This window comes from Ambystoma mexicanum, chromosome 4q (assembly GCF_040938575.1).
Source record: "Ambystoma mexicanum isolate Mex_15411 chromosome 4q, UKY_AmexF1_1, whole genome shotgun sequence".
Classification (NCBI taxonomy): Eukaryota; Metazoa; Chordata; class Amphibia; order Caudata; family Ambystomatidae; genus Ambystoma; species Ambystoma mexicanum.
Window position 1 is genome coordinate 1,202,784,302 of NC_090928.1, and position 20,272 is coordinate 1,202,804,573.

The 20,272-nt window shown below is 44.2% G+C and overlaps 1 protein-coding gene across 2 annotated transcripts in view; it reads left to right on the forward strand.

Annotated features, from left to right (window-relative positions):
* Nucleotides 1–20,272, forward strand: part of MDGA1 (MAM domain containing glycosylphosphatidylinositol anchor 1) — a 1,353,685-nt gene that overhangs the window by 487,916 nt on the left and 845,497 nt on the right. The gene's annotated exons all lie outside the window — the stretch shown is intronic.

Below are 20,272 nucleotides of genomic sequence, written 5' to 3' on the forward strand. Positions count from 1 at the left end.
CATTATAACAAAACCTTTGACATTCATGGAACAACGTTTAGTTGCAGGGACGTTAAGGTGAGAACGTAGCGCAACAAAACCCCTGAAATTCAGCTAAAGCTACTGTAACTTTGTGCCCCCTGTTGCACAGTCTTTGACCACAATAATGACATCCCAGATCACATCACTAATGACTCCACTAACTGCATGTTGTATGAGAACAATGATGACATTACAAATCACACCACTGATGTCATCACTGGTGACAACACTAATTACATAGAATATAAATGATTACATCAATAATGGAATTAGACATAACATCATTTATAAGTTAGCTCATGAAAGGTTTGATCACCTTAATAACAATTTAAGCCATGAACCTGGCCATGACAAAGGCTGGGGTCACTTGCCAGTACCAAAAGCCATAGCTAGTGGGTGGTTAGTATTCAGAAATACCAATGTGCATGGTTAAAAGCCATGCCTAGTAACCCATCACTGTTTTAATATATACAGTGTGCAACATGTAAAGCTGTAGTCAGAGGCCACGTCTAAAGACCATAGTTATTGCCCATTAATATGTTAGAATATATAGTCGGCACAGCCAAAGGCTGTGTCCACTGGCTAGTATTGTGTTGAAGACCATGGTTAGTGGCTGTTTAGTGTCTATAATATACAGTGGGCACGGCCGAAGTTCATTGCTTATTGCATTTTATTATTTTAAAGCATACAGTGGACATGGACAAAAGATGCACAAACTGATCAAGATCAAAGGCCATTGCTAGTGGCTCATTTATATGCTAGAATATATAGTGGGCACAGCCAAAGATTGTGGCCACTGGCCAGTATGGTGCTAAAGTCCATGGCTAGTGCCTGACCGGTGTATATATTATACAGTGGCCACAGTTGAAAGCTGTATCCATTGGTAAAAGCCAAAAACTATGGTTGGTGGCTTGTTAGTGTTTTAAAATATTCAGTGCACATTTGTGAAGGTTGTAACCACTGTCCATAACTGAAGGCCATGACTTTTACCCATTCATGTGTTCAAATAAAAATGGCCATGCACACTGACCATGGCTGAAGCCCACGCTTAATGCCAGTAACTGTTGTAATGTAATTAGTGATGTCATCAGTAATGTGATCTGTGATGTCATCATTGTAGTCATAGGCTGCACAACAGGGCCACAAAGTTAAGGTGGCTTTACCTGACCACTTTCTACTCTTCTCTCATCTGAAACTCTCTATCCCCCAGGCAATGCCCCCTCTTGCACTGCCACCTACCTTCTCGGTCATTCGGCCCATGAAGCGTGTGTCAGTGGATGGCTTTCCCCTCTACTTTCAATGCCCCTCCTACTCCTTCGGCTGATTCACACCCTGACACAGCCCTTTCTAATCAGAATCTTTCTATTTTCAACACCCTGGACATCCTTGCCCCTGTCATGAGAATCTGACTGAAGCCTACCTCCGAGTGCAACTCTTGGCATGTTTCCGACCTCACTATCCTGAAACGCAAGTGCAGGCTGGCCGAGAGGAAGTGGAGGGCTTCGGGTGCATCCTCTGACAAACTGTCCTGCCGCCTGCTCCAAAGGCAATACAGAATCTCTGTCCTGTCCAAGAAGAGAGCACACATTCAAGCCTGCATCTCTACGGCCTCTAACAACACGGCCAAACTCTTTCAAATCTGCAAGGAACTGACCATTCCTATTGCAGTCTCTACCTCTCCTATTCCCTCCCAGGCTCTCTGTACAGCTCTGGCCTCTCATTTCTCTGCTAAAACTCAGGACATCCTGTCCTCTATCTCCTCTTCCTCTCCCTCTTCTTCTCTCGGCCCCCCTTTGGCCATCTTTCCCTCTCCTCCTTTCTCCTCTTTCACTCTGTCAATACCTGACAAGGTTTCCAGAAAAGTCAGATCTATGAAAGTGTCCCCCAAACAGGTTCTCCCCTGCTCCTTCAGAAGTAGTAAGGACCATATTGATACCTTCGCTCCAGCCTTGGCTGAATTCTGTAATCACTCTTTCACCAGTGGAACTTTCCCCTCTCCCCTTAAAATCTCCCCTCTGCACCCACTCCTCAAGAAGCTGTCTGCCGATACCACCTACCCTGCAAACTAGTGCCCAATCTCCATCACCCCGTTCCCGGGCAATTTCTTGGAAAAGCTTGCCATCTCCCACCTTACTCTCCACACTGAATCTGTTGGATGTCTCCATGACCATCAGTCTGGCTTCAAAGCTGCCAGAGGCACGGAAACTGCTCTACTGAACACCCATGAAGTGCTTCTCTCCAACCTTGATCCCAGCATTCCTTCTGTCCTCATCCTCCTTGATCTTTCATCTGCTTTCATCACGGTCAGCCACACCATCCTGATCAATCAACTCTATGAGAACCTGGGCATCACAGATCAGGCCCTGGAGTGGATGACCTCCTGCTTCTTGGACTGCACCTCCAAGGTCCAACTTTCTCCAATTCTCTCCACCTGTGGTGTTCCCCACAGCTCTATCCTCTCACTCAGATTGTTCAACCTCTACTTGGCCCTTTTGACCCACCTGATCTATACCTTTTCCTCTAACATTCAGTGTTATGCGGCTGACACTCAGCTTTCCTTCAGGCTCCCCTCAGCCTCCTCTTCTCTCTTGCTTATTCCTGACAGTCTATCCGTGATTCAGGATTGGTGCACCTCCAACGATCTCTGCCTTAATGCCAGTAAAACGGAGATCCTTCTCATTGGGTCCCCTGCCCCTGCTTTCCCTCTCTCACTCTGGCCACCCACCTTGGGCCCTCTTCCTTTGCCTTCCTGTGAGGCAAAAAACCTTCTTGTCATCTTCGACTACACTCGCTCTTTCTCTCCTTACATCTCAGGCTTCACCAAGAAGCCCCACTCTCAGCTGCATCTCCTCCTAGGGACTCTTCCCTTTCTCACTTTTCCCTAGAAGCTCACTGTCTCCAGAGCCCTGGTTCTCTCTAGGCTGTACTACTGCAACAGCCTCTTTCTCAATCTGCCTTCTTCTACTCTCCGCCCTCTGCAACTAATCCAGAACAGGACTGCAAGACTTATCCTTGGCCTCAAGCCCTTGGATTGCATCTCTCCAGCCCTGAAATCCCTCCACTGGCTTTCTGGGGTTGGGGCCCACACTACATCGAATGCTCTCCTCCAAAATACCTTCCTTCTCAAGCCCTTTGCTCAGATACTTCCAACTCTCTAAGACTTGCACGCTTCACCAGGCAGAGGGGGGTGGGGGGTAGATCTCTCTCCTCTGCAGGTGCGTCCCTCTGGAAAGGCCTCCCTGCCCCTCTCGAATTTGAGCCGGACCGCCTGAAGTTCCGGAAGCAGCTAAAAACTGTCCTCTTATCCTCTGTTTTCTCTCTCTCCCTCCCCTGCTGACCTACCTGTCTGCTGTACCAACTGGTTGCTTGGGTACCCTCAGATTCTCTATGGGTACCAGGCTCTTACTTGATCAGTCACCCTTGCACTGCCTCCGGGCCTAATACGCACTTAGGGGCTGTAACTGTAACCCTGCAGCCCCTTGTTCTCCTTGCACTGCAAGTAGTTGTTAAAATATTTGTCATAGAACAGGGTGCCCCATCCCAAAATTATACCTATATCTGTGTCCCACAGTGCATCATCAAGTATTTTCAATAGTGAAAAGTCTGTCATTTGTTTTGTGCTCGTTATGTCCGTGGTTAGCCAAAAATGAAAAGTGTGAAATTAGCTATTTGAGGGAGAAAAAAGGATGAAATGACACAAGGCTAGAGTTGGGGAGGGGGAAAGAGGACACCATGTGAAATTGGGTAGTTGGGGGGGTGGCCCTGGGACAGAGATACAGTTTAGGAAAATCTTCACATAACATGGGTTATACCCAGGGATTAACATGGTTATAACCGCAGTTTCAACAGAAGACGCGATTGGACATGAAAGTGTATAACACAAAATAAAGAGTGATGGGGTAGCAGGAGAGGATTAGGGAGGGAAAAAGCACCTGAGGGGTGTCGGGAGCCATGGGAAGAGGAGAATGCACTTGGTGCGTGCCTGTGAGGGGGAAAGATCTTTGGATTTTTCAAGCATTTTTGTATAGCCGTGGTTATACCTGGGGATAACCCAGGTTCAAAGGCAAAACCGGGGGTATCAGAAGAATTTTTGTAAAAAAAGAAAAAAGATATTTTACAGGTACAGCAGGAATGGGGAAAGAAATAAAAAAAAAAATATTGAAGTGCCAGTTGCCAGTGGGCCCAAAAAAAACCTATTGTTGCAACATGGATAGTGGGCATAGCTAGAGGCTGTGGCCATTTGCCATGGCTAGTGGTCCCCAAGGAAACCTATGACTGGAACAAGTACAGTGAGCAGGGCCAAAGGCTATGGCTAGTAGGCCTTAAAGAAACCTATTGGTGGAACATTCACAGTTGGCACAGCCAAAGGCTGTGGCCACTGACCATGGCTAGCGGGACCTTAGGAAATCTATAGATGGAACATTTACAGTGGGCAAAGTTCAAGGCCATGGCTAGTGGACCCTAAAGAAACCTATTTGTGGAACATACACAGTGGGTACAGTTGAGGCCATGGCTACTGGACATGGCCAAAGGCCATGGCTTTTGGGCCCTAGGGAAACCTATAACTGGAACATGTACAGTGACAACGGCCGAAGTCCGTGGCCACTGGCCATGGCCAAAGATCATGGCTAGTGGATCCTAAAGAAACCTATTTGTGTAACATGCACAGTGGGTACAGTTAAGACCTGTCTACTGGACATGGCCAAAGGCCATGGCTTTGGGGTTCTAAAGACACCAATTGGTGGGACATGCACAGTGGCCACAGCCGAAGGCCATGGCTAGTGACTATGAATAAACTATGGTATAGGAAAACCTTTTAAATTCACTGAAAAGAACTTTAGTGAAGGGACAGTTAAGGTGATCAGAATTAACACAACAAAACCCTTGAAATTCAGCAGATGCGGGCAGTGATGATCATCTTAACTCAACGTCCCTCCTGTTGCAAAGCAAATGAGCACGTACATAACAGATAGGGTTCACAAAGACAAAGTTAGAGGTCGACGAGATAGATCAGTGGATTGAGCGCTCGCTGCTGCGATTTGTGTGTGAACACATCATTTGATTCTGGGGGTCACCAACTGGGGGACGCAGGGTTAAGATGATCATCACTTCCCACATCTGCTGAATTTCAAGGGTTTTGTTAAGTTAAATCTGATCCCCTTATCTGTCCCTTCACTAACGTTTTCCAGTGAACGTACATATATATATATATATATATATATATACATATATATATATATATATATAATTTTTAATAGGACAGCAGTCACAGCCCTATAGTTAAAATAAAACCTTTTTGCATTGACTGTTTCCAAAATTCTATAGATAATAATTTTTGAATCTCTGCATCCATTTGATGAAAAATCTTCTGAAACAAATCTGTGCCCCGGCGCCGCTTTAAGCTGAATATTTTGGGAAACATTGTTAAATGGTTCAAATGTTTTTAATAAAACAAGAAAAAACTTATTTCCCTTGGTGAAAAAGATGCTTCCATTGAACACATGTAGTGTGAAAAGTGCTCGATGGATTTAGACCAAATAAGAAGAACGTTGGGCACAAAACTTCACAGTTGTGCCTTTTGTGATTTGGTATAAATCCATCCAGCAGATTTTTAAAAATTCACTGGAGAATGGGTTTCATACATTCTCAGAAAAATGTGTACATATCACCCATGGGGCATCATTGCAGCAACTGAGGCTTTTCAGAAATGAAAACCCACCATTTTATTTCATCAATGCAAGCTGTTGTCACAATAGTTTTGTGGTAAAACTACTGTAATTTGCAGGTAATTTCACAGTAAATTTAAACGGAAACAAAGGGGGTCCCCTTTCTTCCTCAATGCATAAGCACATCCATGAGATCACCTTTCCATGTGCATTGCTTAAACAACATCAATCTAAAGTGAAATAAAATATTTGACAAAAACATAAGATGCCATGTCAAACCAAAGCATGCTATAACTGCTTATCATATCAAACTATATAGCATACCATAACATAATTCACAATATAAAACCATAGACTGCCATGAAATGTAGTACAGCACCATACCACAACATACATTAACACAACATATCAAAAACGACCATACTATACAATACCATCCAATGTCATACCAGCATGTCAGGTCATACCCAGGCATGAAATAACATACCACACATTACATAAAATGCCATAACATACTATTCAATAATATACCATTTAATCCAATAACATAATATAGCAGATTGCAATATACCACACCATGACATAACAAACCACAACATAGAGTGGCTTATCAGACCACGACATAAGATGCCTTAACACACGATACAGTATAGTGCCATAGCATACAGTAACGTAACATGCCATTTGCAAGGCACCATACAATGTGAACGTATACCAAACTCTGTTTAAGCATAGCATAGAATAGCATAGCACATTACAGCATAACATAACAAGTCAGAGCACACCACACCACACTACACCAAGCCATACAAGAATACGAAAGCACTATACCATAATACTCTACCATATGCCATGCTGTACTATACTACACCACACTTTACCCCACCATGCCATTACATAAAATATGATACCTGACAATTCTAACATACCACTGCAAGACCTTGTTATGTTAGAGGAGTCATAATGGTGGCACTTTAGGAAATGCACCGGTAACTTTATTAAGAAAGGTGACCTGAGCATTATTTGAGGGCTGTGCAGCAGTGCAAACGATATGTTGGCCAGTCTCCTTGAATACATTATCTTGCTCCTGGCAACAGTGTTCTACATGCTATTAGCACCCACATGGATGCAAGGAGTGCATTTCACAATGACAATCAGTCACGGTTTATTTTACGGTCACACGCAAGTCAGGGAATTACTTCCCCAACAATGAATGTGGCACACAACAAATCACAATGAGTTTTTTAGTTGGTTCACTGTGGTGAGGCCTCCAGCCCGTCCCACACAGAACCTCGACAAACACCCAGTGCCACAATGGACTAGGAACCAGACTGGTGTGTTTTGAGAATATATTTATTAATTAATATATTGAAGTCAAAATAGAACAATCATCTTACATCAGCCACCAATGTTGTGGCAACACAAAGACAAAATATCCTTTTTGGTGAAGTACCAACACAGAAATGACACAAGAATATGCAGGACAATAGCTACCTTTTATATCACCCCCCAATACAAGCAAAGAACAATTCAAAGCACAACAGGAAAAGGAACAGAATTATACTTTTCCCCAGCAACCCTCACCCTCCAAACCTCCACTAGGCTTGACTCTTTTGAATGGATGGCAGTGGCAGGGAGTGGGAACACAGTGGGAACATTGGATTTTAGGTAGTACTCACAGGACAGAAAGGGAAAGGGAAAATTCGTTTTTCAATGCACAAAGGTAAAACCAGTTTAAATAGTTTAGCACAACTGCTATGGGAAAGAATAGAAAGGAAGGGAATTTGTTTTCCTTAAACCTAATAGGACACACCAGGCTTGAGGATAATGGTCAGAACAGAATGGGAAAATCGGTTTTAAATTACCTAGCACAGTTTCATGGGGAATCATAGAAAGAAATAGGAATTCATTTTTGTTAAACCAAGAAGGACAGGCAGGGCTTTGGGGAATATTACCAGAACACAATGGAAAAATCGGATTTGGGTTTGGATGACAGATTCAATTTGAGAAAGAAAATGCAAATGGAAATTTGTTTTCAAATCAAAATGGACACAGGGACAATTTTGTTTTGCAGATCAGATCACAATGGACACAGGGACAATATTGTTTTGCAGATTACAATGGACACAGGGACAATTTCATTTTTTGTACCCTGCGCACACATGTGGAACAGGGCTGTCGCATTAATTAGTTTGGCAGATCTTTTAGGACTATATCGGCTAACAACACACAGGGATAAGATTGTTGGTTTCGAATGCCAACAATCCAGATCCTGAAAATTGGGGAATTAATTGATTTACTTTGATAAAGAAGCTAAGGACCTACACAGGTGAACGGGTATATTTCAATGGGGAGAGAACTAAGATACACAGGCAAACAGGGGATTTTGCAATGGGGAAATACCTAACGCAATGCTGGAAGAATACAGGGCTTATACAATCTATGATATGACTTGGGGTATTTCTACTTACAAGAGAGGTCAGGATTGGACATCAGAGTATCTGAGCACACTGCTGGGGACAGCCAAAGAGGATCATTCAAAGGCCTCCTTTCCTGGCTCCAAGGGTCCCAATTTCTATGTCTCCTGGCTCCACTGCAAGCTAGGCCTCTCTCTGCTGGGATGTTCATGCCAGATTTTGACAGCCGGTCACTTCATGGGATTAGTGTGAAGCGTCCAGTTCTGAGTCAGGTTGGCTTAGTTATAGGGTAAATGATATCACTAATGTGTCATGATTCTCGCAAAAGGGAATGGCTAGCCTCCACTACCCCACTCCCAACTGTGTGCTGATAGGACAAGGGGATGGAGGAGTGGTTTGGGACACCATGGGGGGGGAGAGAGCACTTCATCATCTCACTTCAGGCTTGGTCATGCTTTTGAACTCAAAATCTCACAACATGACAAGTGCCCTCCATTTTAAAATCTTGACATATTTTTGACAACTACATTTGACAACAAATCATATAAAACTAGTCAGAAGTCTGTATGTCATTCCTGTGCAAAGATACAGTTTTTCTTCATTTACTTCGGAATCATATCAGTGAAAAATATGCGATTTCACAGGTGTCATAGGAAATATGATTGGCATGTTTTATCAAATGTTCACATCTCTGAGAATCATGAGAAGACCCAATCACATTTTCATTTATATATGGTGAGAAGGGGTTAACTTTCACCTTTAATAATGACTATGTTGCGATGTATACTGTCCAATTTACACAATAAAATGCATTTCTCCCCTTTAAAACAATGGGTAGCTCCACCACTAATTTCCTCAGACCCCCCACCTTTTTTAAGTTTCACTTCTGCTCAGTTCAGGCATGATGTAAGTAGAGGGATCTGTGTTTACATTAGCTCAGCCCGTCAAGAGCTAATGACCACTAATGCATTTTTTATGTGAATTGTGACCTGGAGGTCATTAGTGCTGCCAGACAAGCCCCAATCTTATCTGGTCCACCGTGTTTCTAATCTAAAAAGTGATTCATTTTTTGTATTTTTAAGGGAGGCACTGAAAATTAAAGCAGCCAGAAGTCTCTCTTCCAGGCAACAGGGAGGGTAGCTGGGTTCACATATTGAAGAATCAACAGCCCGACCCATTGCAACAAGCAGCCTGTAACTCGTGCCTAAATGCATTTAGTACCTGACAAGGGCGCAATAAGTGACATATATCATATCATACGGGTCATAACTCTACATTCTACCAATGCTTGTAATGCCTTTCAAAGCTATTCACCACAACACTCTTTTTACCTTCATAACAAACACAAATCTATCACCCACACGAAGACCAGACAAGCAAGATAACGGTCCTCATTACGAGGTTGGAAATAGCTACATCCAAACTCACATCTGTCTGGCCCAGCCAGACCCGGTAATTACCCTTTCGCGGGTGCAAGGCCGGGTACATCCCCATTTGAGCCCCATAGGGCTTAATGGGAATGGGGAGGGTGGTAGCACTGATACTGTTAATAATGGTACCGGTGCTAACATCATGATCTGCTGGCGGGTGCCGGTATGGCCACCAGATCAGACCTGGTGGCTGCAAGGGTACCCTCAAGCAGAACTCCTAGTATGGCTGTACAGTAGCAACGGTGCCGGTAGCGATACTGGCACAGTTTGTGCTTTACTGCCATTCTTGTAATGAGGCCCAACATCGCCAACACATTCAGCATGCGCAGAAAAGCAGGTTTTTACCCACTGGGCACACAGGGCATGGAACACCTTACCTATTCAAATGCCCATGGTACCCTCCATCACCACTTTCATGAAGAGTTTCAAAACATACCTTTTCCCCCCACACATAACCCTGCCCCTCCATCTCCACTGCTACCACCTGTCCATCCTCATGTTCCCATCCTATCATGATAACATTGTGTAACTTCTATTGCTCCTCCCATCTTTTTAATCTTTGAACCTTGTAAGGCGCTCCGTGGCCAGCGCTGAACATAAATGCAAATGAAATCAAAATTAAATAAATAATGGTCACCCATGTACATTGATGGGGAACCTCCTGTGAGTTTGTGACTTACAAAACTACAAATAAACACATACATTGTAGTGTAATCAATGTCAGCGACCATGGGATCCTTTAACAAAAACTGTACACAATGAAATTCTGCTCTTTTCTTGTATGAATAGCTGCCTTTGCAGCAGCTGCACGTGACCTCTTGGTCATTTGCCAGACCTGCAGTAAGTCCACTTGTGGAAAACCTCCCTTGTCTGCTTCCCTGAAGACCAAAACATGCCACTTGGTCCTTTCTATAGCACATGCTACCTTCATCCAGAGTTTCACCCGAGAAGCATCAAAAGATGGTGCGATCTTTACATTTTCACTAATGAGAGCTTCCGATCGTTTTGCTGGGGATGTCCTCCCAGCTCTGCATTTGTTAGAGGCACAGTTTCAATCAGTGGCGTGTCCAGACTCTTTTGACTGGGGTGGCCCAAGTGGGGCACTGACTTATGCAGGGGTGGCATGATGTACGAACGCACACACACACGTTATGATCGTAGTTAAAGATAATGAGGTGGCAACTGGGGTGGCCAATCAGATTCCAGGGTTAGCACGTGTCACCCCAGGCCACTCACTGGACACGCCACTGGACCTGTTTCATGAGAGACATGAAAGTGATAAGTGATTTAAATACATGTTCGGCCATCAAGGATGTGTTTATTGGTCGCGCTCTCTAACCACTGCAGACCAATGGCTATTGCACATTTGCAGATCCAGATGAGATGCATGCTCTGTAAATGCAGCCTCCCCTTGCCCAGCACAATCAATGTGCCCTCTTGAAAAAGACACTGAGTCACTAGACCATAGATTGGCGTAATGTCCTTTGTGCTGTATAACTTGAATGGGCATAGTGTCCTTTGTGCTGTATAACTATTATAGAACACTGTGGTAAGATTCCCTGAGTGGTCCATTCTCCCCCCGACCTTACAAAACCATAGCCTGTCTTTCCTGCTTCAGGAAACGGGCAGCCCTTATGGCTATCCAGCCCTCAGACACCCACATGAATAACACACCCCTCCGACTACCTCCTTAAACCAGCATTGGCAATACCAACAGTGTGGGCTTTTGTGTAGGCATGGAAAACTCACTTGGTATCACCCATGCAGCAGATATCACCAGACCTCATCACTACACACTACCTTGATCCCATCTTCATCACTGAGACCTGGCTGACATCCACCGCCACCCACATCCTAGATGTCCTTGTCCCTGACTGCTACAGCATCCAACACAGAAACCGGCCAAACAAGGCAGGCGGAGGTCTCGCATCCATCCTCATGGCTCTGCACCAGACTTGTGGTCTCCAATATGGGCTCCTTCGAATTCCTCTCCTGCTAGGTCCTGCCCTCCCCGATGGACACAGTCACCATCCATCTCATCTGCACACCACCCAAATCCAACATCGCCTTCATCAGCGACTTCACCGACCTGGCCACCACCATGCTCCTCACGCACTCCGACAACATCATCCTAGGCGACTTCAACCTCCCAGGCAACAAGGCCACCAAACCAATGAAGGAAGCTCTTCTTGGCCTTCTCGACACCCTCAGCCTCACACAGCACACAAAATTCCCAATGCATGAGAAACGTAACATCCCTGACCTAATCATCACTGCACTGCCTTCCCTCCACTAAAGCTCTCCTCTCCTGCTTGACTGGTCGGTCCACCTGGTCCTGCCTATCAACATCCTGCACACCACCTCAGTCAAGCACTCCCAGCACATCAGAAAAACCTTCAGGTTCTTCTAAAAGTTCCCGGTGGAAGCCCTCATGGAAGACCTCAACAACCTCCACCTCATATGGACGGGACATTCCCAACGGAACTGCACCTCTCTGCTGGAAGCACTCAACGCCACCCTATGAGCTTCCATTGACCAACAAATGCCTCTGAAACAATGCACCTGTAAACAGAAACCATCAGCCCCCTGGTACACAAAGTTGTCATCAGGAAACCAGAGAAAACCTGGCAACACTCTAGGACTACACCTGACCTGGCATTCCTCATGGAACTCCGATCAACCCGCCGTCAACTATTCAACACAGACAAGGCCTCCTACGATCAGAATCCTATAGTAGAAGCCGACAACAAAAGCAGAGCCCTCTTCACAGAGGTCAAGCACTGTGTCAACATGCTAGCTGACACTGCCATACCACACTCCATTGAAAAATCTACTGCCATCAACACCTTCTTCATCAACAAAATCAGCAAGATTTGCGAGCACATAGACACTTGCACGGCATCCACAGGCCTACCTCACACCCCTCCTTGTGAAATCTCCACACTGTGGACAACATTCAAAACACTCTCTACTGAGGACCTGGTAAAAACCCTGTAAACCCTCAAAGCCACATTATATACAGATGACATCCTCCCAGCATCCATCCTCAAGACCCTCCCAGCAGAAGCCCTTCTTCCCTACCTGAAGCTCATCAACAGCTCCCTAACTCAAGGCACTTTCCCATCAACCCTAAAGACTGGACACATCCTCCTTCTACTAAAGAACCCCACTCTGGATCCCGACAGCCTAGGTAACTATCGCCACATCACCAATCTTCCCTTCCTAGGTAAGATCGTTGAGAAAGCAGTAGCCATGCAACTGCAGCAACACATCAACACCAACAACATCAACATCTCCTCCAAACCTACCAATCGGTCTCAGACCAAGATGCAGCATGGAGATGCAACCATATAAGTGGTTGACGAACACCCTCAACATTCTTCACTATGGCCACCCCTGCTTCTACTCAACTTCTCAGATTTCTTCGACACAGTAGACCACCAGGTGCACACAGACACCATACATTGGTGCATGGGGATCAGAGACCTTGTCCATCTGTGGTTCAAGTCCTAACTCACCAACCACTAGCAGTTTGTTCTGATGGACTCTTCACAAATGCTACCCATCACCTATGGTGTCCCGCAGGGATCCATCCTCTCCCCAGTGATCTTCAATCTATACATGGAGCCACTGGGAGCACTCCAAGCCAGACAGAACATCCACATCCACCAATACTCTGACAACAACAGACTCTGTCTAGAGTCGGGCTAGGACGGTAAATCTATTTTACACTGTTATAGAGTCTGTTACATGCACTATAATCGCATACAGCCCTGCTTGACCATGCTTGTCACCCTCACTCACCTATTCTGAGTCATATATTTCAACCCTGGATTCCAATCGACCTAGCTACCTCCCTCACCCGAGCCTCATCATGTTTGAATGTACTTCTGTCTCACAGTATATCTGAACACTTATATCCAGCCTACTGACCCCTCCTATTTCTTATATAACCCTTGCCATTATGGTGTGACTCCCTCCATAGTTAATGCTAATTGTTCTTACTTGCATACCCTCACATTGAGTTTTGTACTCTTATTCTTGCTGTTGTCTTGACCGCACTTTTAGCATTTAATTCCTCGCTACGCACAATGCACTTTAGTTAAGCCCAGTTCGCTCGGTATTCTCTTCTTGAGTTTCCCACTGGGCTCCACGCCATGTGCTGACCCGTTTAATTACCCGATTACACAACGGCCCACAACTTTCTCCTAACAGCTTCATGCACCATTGAACACTACTGCATTACTATGTTTAATAATCTGCCATTGATTAGTCACTTTAGCACAGATCTGTAGAACTGCTATTCAAACTGTGTAAAATGTTTAAATTCTCTGTCTATGCTAACCCATTTTAGCATCCAGTTGCTTAGTTGCACCTAGACTGCCTGAAAATGCATTAGCCCATTGCCTCTGCCAACCCATTTTTAGCTCTTAGTTGCCTAGTCGTACCTAGATTGCCTGAAATGTATTAGCCCATTGCATCTGCCAACCCATTTTAGCCTCCAGTTGCTTAGTTGTACCGAGACTGCTTGAAAATGCATTAGCCCACTGCCTCTGCCAACCCATTTTTAGCTCTTAGTTGCCTAGTTGTACCTAGATTACCTGAAAATGCATTAGCCCAATGCCTCAAACAATCTATTTTAGTCCATAGGTGCTTAGTTGCCGAGCAATACATGCACGCCTGCAAGTACCACTGCTCTGAGACTGCCTAGATCTACACCCATAACCTTTTCAAAATTCCCATTAATCTATCTGCCTTATCATTGGCTAAGACCCCTTCCATAGGTGTTGCACTTGAGCTACCTACGGACAGTAGGAGAATAGGCACCTAGCCGTTTAAATTCAACTAAAATATGCCAGGTTGGCTACTACTCATGATGTTTCCTTACTGCATTGTTCCACATGACCTACCCTGTACAGTCTCCCACTTTATTATCCATGATAATGGCCTATCTAGAGCAGCATGCCCGCGTCACTACCCTATCCCATGTCCCACACCTTTTCTACCATCTACCAATCCTTTCCCACATTGTCACCATTTGATCAATACCCAAACAGATATTATAGTAGCACAAAAGCCACATAGTGCCAGCAAACCACACTCATCCATTTCCAACAAATGGCATAAAACTACTCCAATCCTCAGTGCACTCAGACGCTCCAGACTTAGATCACAGACCCACACCATTCCTTGGTGCCCGATTAAGAACCACACTAAAGTTAAACAAATAATACAGATCCCATTACAAGGCCTCATAAGAACCCACACACTCGGATCCCGATTCATGAACCGCCTTAGTACATGTGCCCCTGCCACATCTGCCACCTTAGGGAGAGTACCCCCACCAACTACTCAAACTAAATCTCCCAAGAGTAGTTCCACTGCTACACAACAAAATACTGTCACAGGGACCATAAATATATGCCCCCCTCCACTAGCCCTAGGTCCACCACCTCCTACATACCTCAAAGCAGCCCTCATTAGCGCACGCTCTATTCCTGTGCATGCCACAGAGATACATGACCACATTATCGAGCAACAACTTGACCTACTCATAGTAACTGAAACTTGGCTCCACCAAGCCTCCGGACCATCATTGTCTATTGCCACCCCTCCAGACTACACCATCCTGAGGACGGACAGAATGAAGTCTGCAGATGGGGGAGTAGCCATTATCGCTAAAAACCATCTCAAAATAAGAACCTGCCCCATAGAGAACCCAGACGGTTACAAGGTCCTGCTAACTAAATTAGCTACCAACCACAAGACTACTATAAACATAATAACTATCTATAGAGCACCGAATACCAGATCTCAGCCAGAATTAGATATACCATTACTACTTACGCCACTCATCAAACCCAACACCCAATGTATCGTCCTTGGTGACTTGAATCTTGGATTCAACGATACCCAAGACCATAAAGCAGAAGCATTACACAATGCACTCAAAGACATGGCTTTCTCACAACTTGTGAATGCCCCTACCCATACAAAAGGGAGAATATTAGATTGGACATTACCACTCAATACTATAGTATCCATAGATTCCATTGATATTGTACCCTGGTCAGACCATCATAGTATTAACTTCTCTATCCTGTGCAATGAACCAGACCCACCTACAGTCATCACAGCGGAATCTTATGAAACAAAAAATATCCGTAAACTCTCAGCAGAAAGCCTCAACTCACTGTTAGCTAGTACCCTCAATAACAAAAGTATCAACAATGAGAACCCCTGCGCCCTGGCAGACATTTACCATGAATGCCTTACTATCACAATTGATACCCTAGCACCTTGTGTCAACAAAACCAAACGCAAGGACAAAAAATCCTCCTTTTGGTTTAACGAGGAACTTGTCTCTCTCAGACGTATCAAACGATCGCTCGAACACCGGCTAAACAAAACCCACTCACCAGAAGCCATGGAAGCTTTCAACACAGTAAATACAATGTACAAAGCAGCCATCATTGCCCCCAAAGCAAATGCCCTTAACAGCAGAATTATAAATGCCTCCTCTGATACTAAAGAGCTATTTACTAGTCTCAAGGAGTTGGAGAATCCAATCCCTATTATTAACCCTGTCCAACCAAGCAAAGAATGGTGTACCACCATTCAAGATGCTCTTGCCACTACAATGAAAGTACTTCAAAACAAAATTATCCCCAAAAGAAATCTATTGTCTGACAAACACCCCACATCCAACCAAATCACCAACCACAATGAAGACACCATTCCTCCCTTCAATTTCACCCCACTCTCTCATGAGATAGTACATAGTACCATAACCAAACTCAAAGCTTCTAACTGTAAAGGAGATAACTTCCCTGCACATTTAGTTAAACTATGCGCCCCCACCCTTACTCCTATAATTACTAATTTTGTGAATGCCTTGTTTAAATCAAATCTGGTCCCAGTTAGCATCAAAGAGGCCTGGGTCACCCCACTACTAAAAAAACCCACATTAGATCCACTAGACCCTACAAATTACCGGCCCATAACAACAGTCCCTTTTTTACTAAAAATCATCGACAAGTTAGCTTACAATTAACTACAAACCCACCTTGAATAAAATAATATACTAGGAGCTAGACAATCTGGCTTCAGACCCAACCATGGTACTGAGACAGCTCTTTTGGACCTGAAAATCCAACCTGCCTCCATCAGAGACTCAGGAAAACTAGCAACCCTAATGCTGTTGGACCTATCTGCAGCATTTGACTTGGTAGACCATGACAAACTATGCAATGCAATAAAAAAAGATTTTAATTTTTCTAATAATGCCACACTTTGGATCAAATCCTTTTTAATGGACCGTACCTCCAGAGTTGCCATCGCAAAATATGCAGCTGACCCTATTGCAGTTCCTATAGGAGTCCCCCAGGGATCCTGCCTCTCCCCTACCCTTTATAATGCATATACCAAGCTCCTATTCTCAGCCCTTGACGATATGGGTGTCATTTACACAAATTTTGCAGATGATACCCAGATCCTCATCCCCATTACGGGGGATTACACCTCTGACACACATACCATCAACAAAGTATATGCTATAATTCAAAATTGGATGGCCCTAAATAACCTTTGCCTCAATGACGAGAAAACAGAGGTTCTCATCGTGGGCTCTCAAAAAAGATTAAGCGCCCTCCATCCTGACTACAAACATATCAACATCGACGGCACACAAATCCCAGTACTCAAACAAGTCAAAAACCTTGGGGTATACATTGATGCCAACCTCACCATGCACAAACAAATATCTGCCCTCTCCTCTTCTACAGCTTACACAGCTAAACTTATTGCACTTAGCCGCCAATTCCTTACTCCCACAAATTGTATCACATTGGCCAGAGCCCTAATTTTATCAAAATTGGATTATTGCAATATCCTATATCTAGGAACATTTAAATCAAACATAAATAAAATGAAATTACTCCAGAACAAAGCTCTTAGGGCGGCGCTAGGCATAAAGAAATCCGATCACATATCCAATATCAGGAGAGAAAACCATTGGCTGCCAATTGAAGCCAGAATCATTTTCAAAACACTTAGTAGAGCCTATAAATGCATGTTAAACAAAGCTCCCATCTACCTCAACAATACCCTCAAGAAAAAAACATCCTGTCTGACACTTAGATCCAACAAGCTGGGGCTCTTGGAAGTACCACAATACAAATACAGCAGAGCAGGAGGAAGCAGCTTCAAAGTCCTAGCTCTGTTTCATTGGAATTCACTACCTCTTAGTATCAAAAATGAGGTTACCTTATTAGGTTTTAAAAAAGCGTTGAAAACCTGGTTATTCAACAAATATTAAATAACCTCCGCTAGCCTCATTACCACCCCATTTGACTGACCGCAATATAGTATAAGTAAGCAATTATTCTAATACAGCTGTACTAATGTATAAACATGTCTTACTTGATTTCCTGGCTTTTATCTGTAACACTGTATAATAAGTTATAACATGTCTGTAATTTCGCCGTGATACCCATGGGTCTGGGCGAGTAATAAATGTAATAAATAAAATAAATAAATAAAATAAACACACTGCTAAACCTCAAGATTGAGCTCATCGAGGACATCCGCAGGATCAAAACCTGCCTCTCTCCGATTGAGTCTTGGATGTCCAGTGCATACTTAAAGCTCAACCCCTCCAGGACCGAATTCCTACTCCTTACCAACAACACTAAACACCCAGATATTCAGACCTGGCTATCAATCATGAACCCTGGGGGCTTCACACCTGAGCTCACCTCCTGCACCATGTCCCTTGGGATTCACATCGACACACACCTCTCCTTCAAGAAACACATAACTAAGAAAACTCAGATAGCCTGGTATCAGCTCTCCCTCCTGAAGAAAGTCAAGCCCTTCCTCCCTTCGGACAGCTTTGGATCCACCGCTCAAGCACTGATCTTATCCCACCTGGATGGGGTTTGGATGGAGGATAGCACAGGGGCAAAGTGCTGGTTTTGGAAGTGTTCTCAGAATCTCTGGCAGATAGCACACCGCTAGACTCCAGGACACGTGTAGACTTGAAATCCACCGCTGCAAAAAGGAAAAGACCTGAAAACAAGCCTTCTCTGCCTACCCCCAAGACTATGGAGCTTCCTCCCTGTCAGCATCAGCCTCTCCCCCACGCTCCTACAATTCAGAAAATAACTGAAAACCCTGTACCTCTCCTCTGTGCTCCTCTGTATCTTACCCCCGCTGTATATCTGTTCTGTCTTTACCACTGAATAGGTCTCTGTTATGCATCTGTACTGCTGTATACCTCTGTAAAGCACTCTGTTGTGTATCTGTATTGTTGTATACCTCTGTAAAGCGCTCTGCTGTGTATCTGTATTGTTGTATACCTCTGTAAAGCGCTCTGCTGTGTATCTGTATTGTTGTATACCTCTGTAAAGCGCAGCGTCGTGCAGCTGTACTGTTGTATACATCTGTAAAGCACTTTGTTGCTTTTTGAAGCTATGTCTGCGCTCAATAAATACGATAATAATAATAATAATGCGTCCTTCCATCCATCAGACCAACTGTGCATCCCAACATTCATACACCTAAGTATCCATCCATATGCTGGTCCACTCATCTATCCATCTGCCCATTCATCCATCAATGTTTATATCCATCCATGCAATCATCCACCCACCATGTCCACTATATTTGGTGTCATGCTTCCTTTGATGAAGATACCTTCAGCCGGTTATAGCTATGTCTGTATGTCTGACTGGACAAATCTAACCAGTATGTGGCCCGGAGTTGTGACAAGTGAATCGGTTCATCATGTTTGATGGAGGTCAGTATTGAAGCTGGCAGCTGGTACAATATTCCAAAATCTCTAGATCTCTTTTCCCTGGGGATTAACTTCAGCAGCACCCAAGAATACAGGGGTAATGGTCATGAAGTATTCCATTAGCATCTAAAATGGTAGCCAATGCCATTGGATTCAGGAACATTCTCATCGAGATCATGAACCCCAACTGGAAGACATTGGCTGCCACCTGCGTTGCTGTCACCTCATAGTGACAGGTGACCACAGTTATATGTGAAGGAATCGCTGGAAACACATCAAGGGTGACTCAACATTTTTTTGAAGGCACTAAACACCCTCCCCAACATATTTTAGGCCTGGTGTAATTACTTAAACAAACTCCAGTCCTAGAATATTTGGGGAATGTGTTGGATAGTGTCTTTAAATAATATCGAGTCACCCTCAATGTGTTTTTTCCCAGCCATTATATCACTGGATACTAGTGACCACAGACCCAGTACTAATGTGTGGTCACTGACCTGTGACGTGACTTGTATTAGTCTTTTACATACAGTGGGGCATTTCTTTCCTGATGACATGCAGCGTCAGTTGTGAAAGGTCCCACATCCTCGATGGAATACTCTTTTACCCGCCTTGGCTTTTATTACCAGCTGGTCGTACCACCAACTGCACTTAAAAATGTTAATCGTCCTTAATCTATGTGAGTCCACTTATGTATTGTCCCCGGTGCCTGTTCCATTTACTCCCCTCCACATCCTGTCCAGAATGTCCCTCAAACTCACCCCATTGTCAGAAGCTCCCCGCTTCCCCTCAAATCTGATTTCTCATCTAGTGTACATTGTGATCAAAAGATCATTGTTTCTCCTTTATATACATAAATAAGTTATAGTTTTCCTTTTGAATGTGGCGTTTCATTTTCTCTCCCTCTTGCATACTCGGCCCATCCATCCACAGTATATTGCA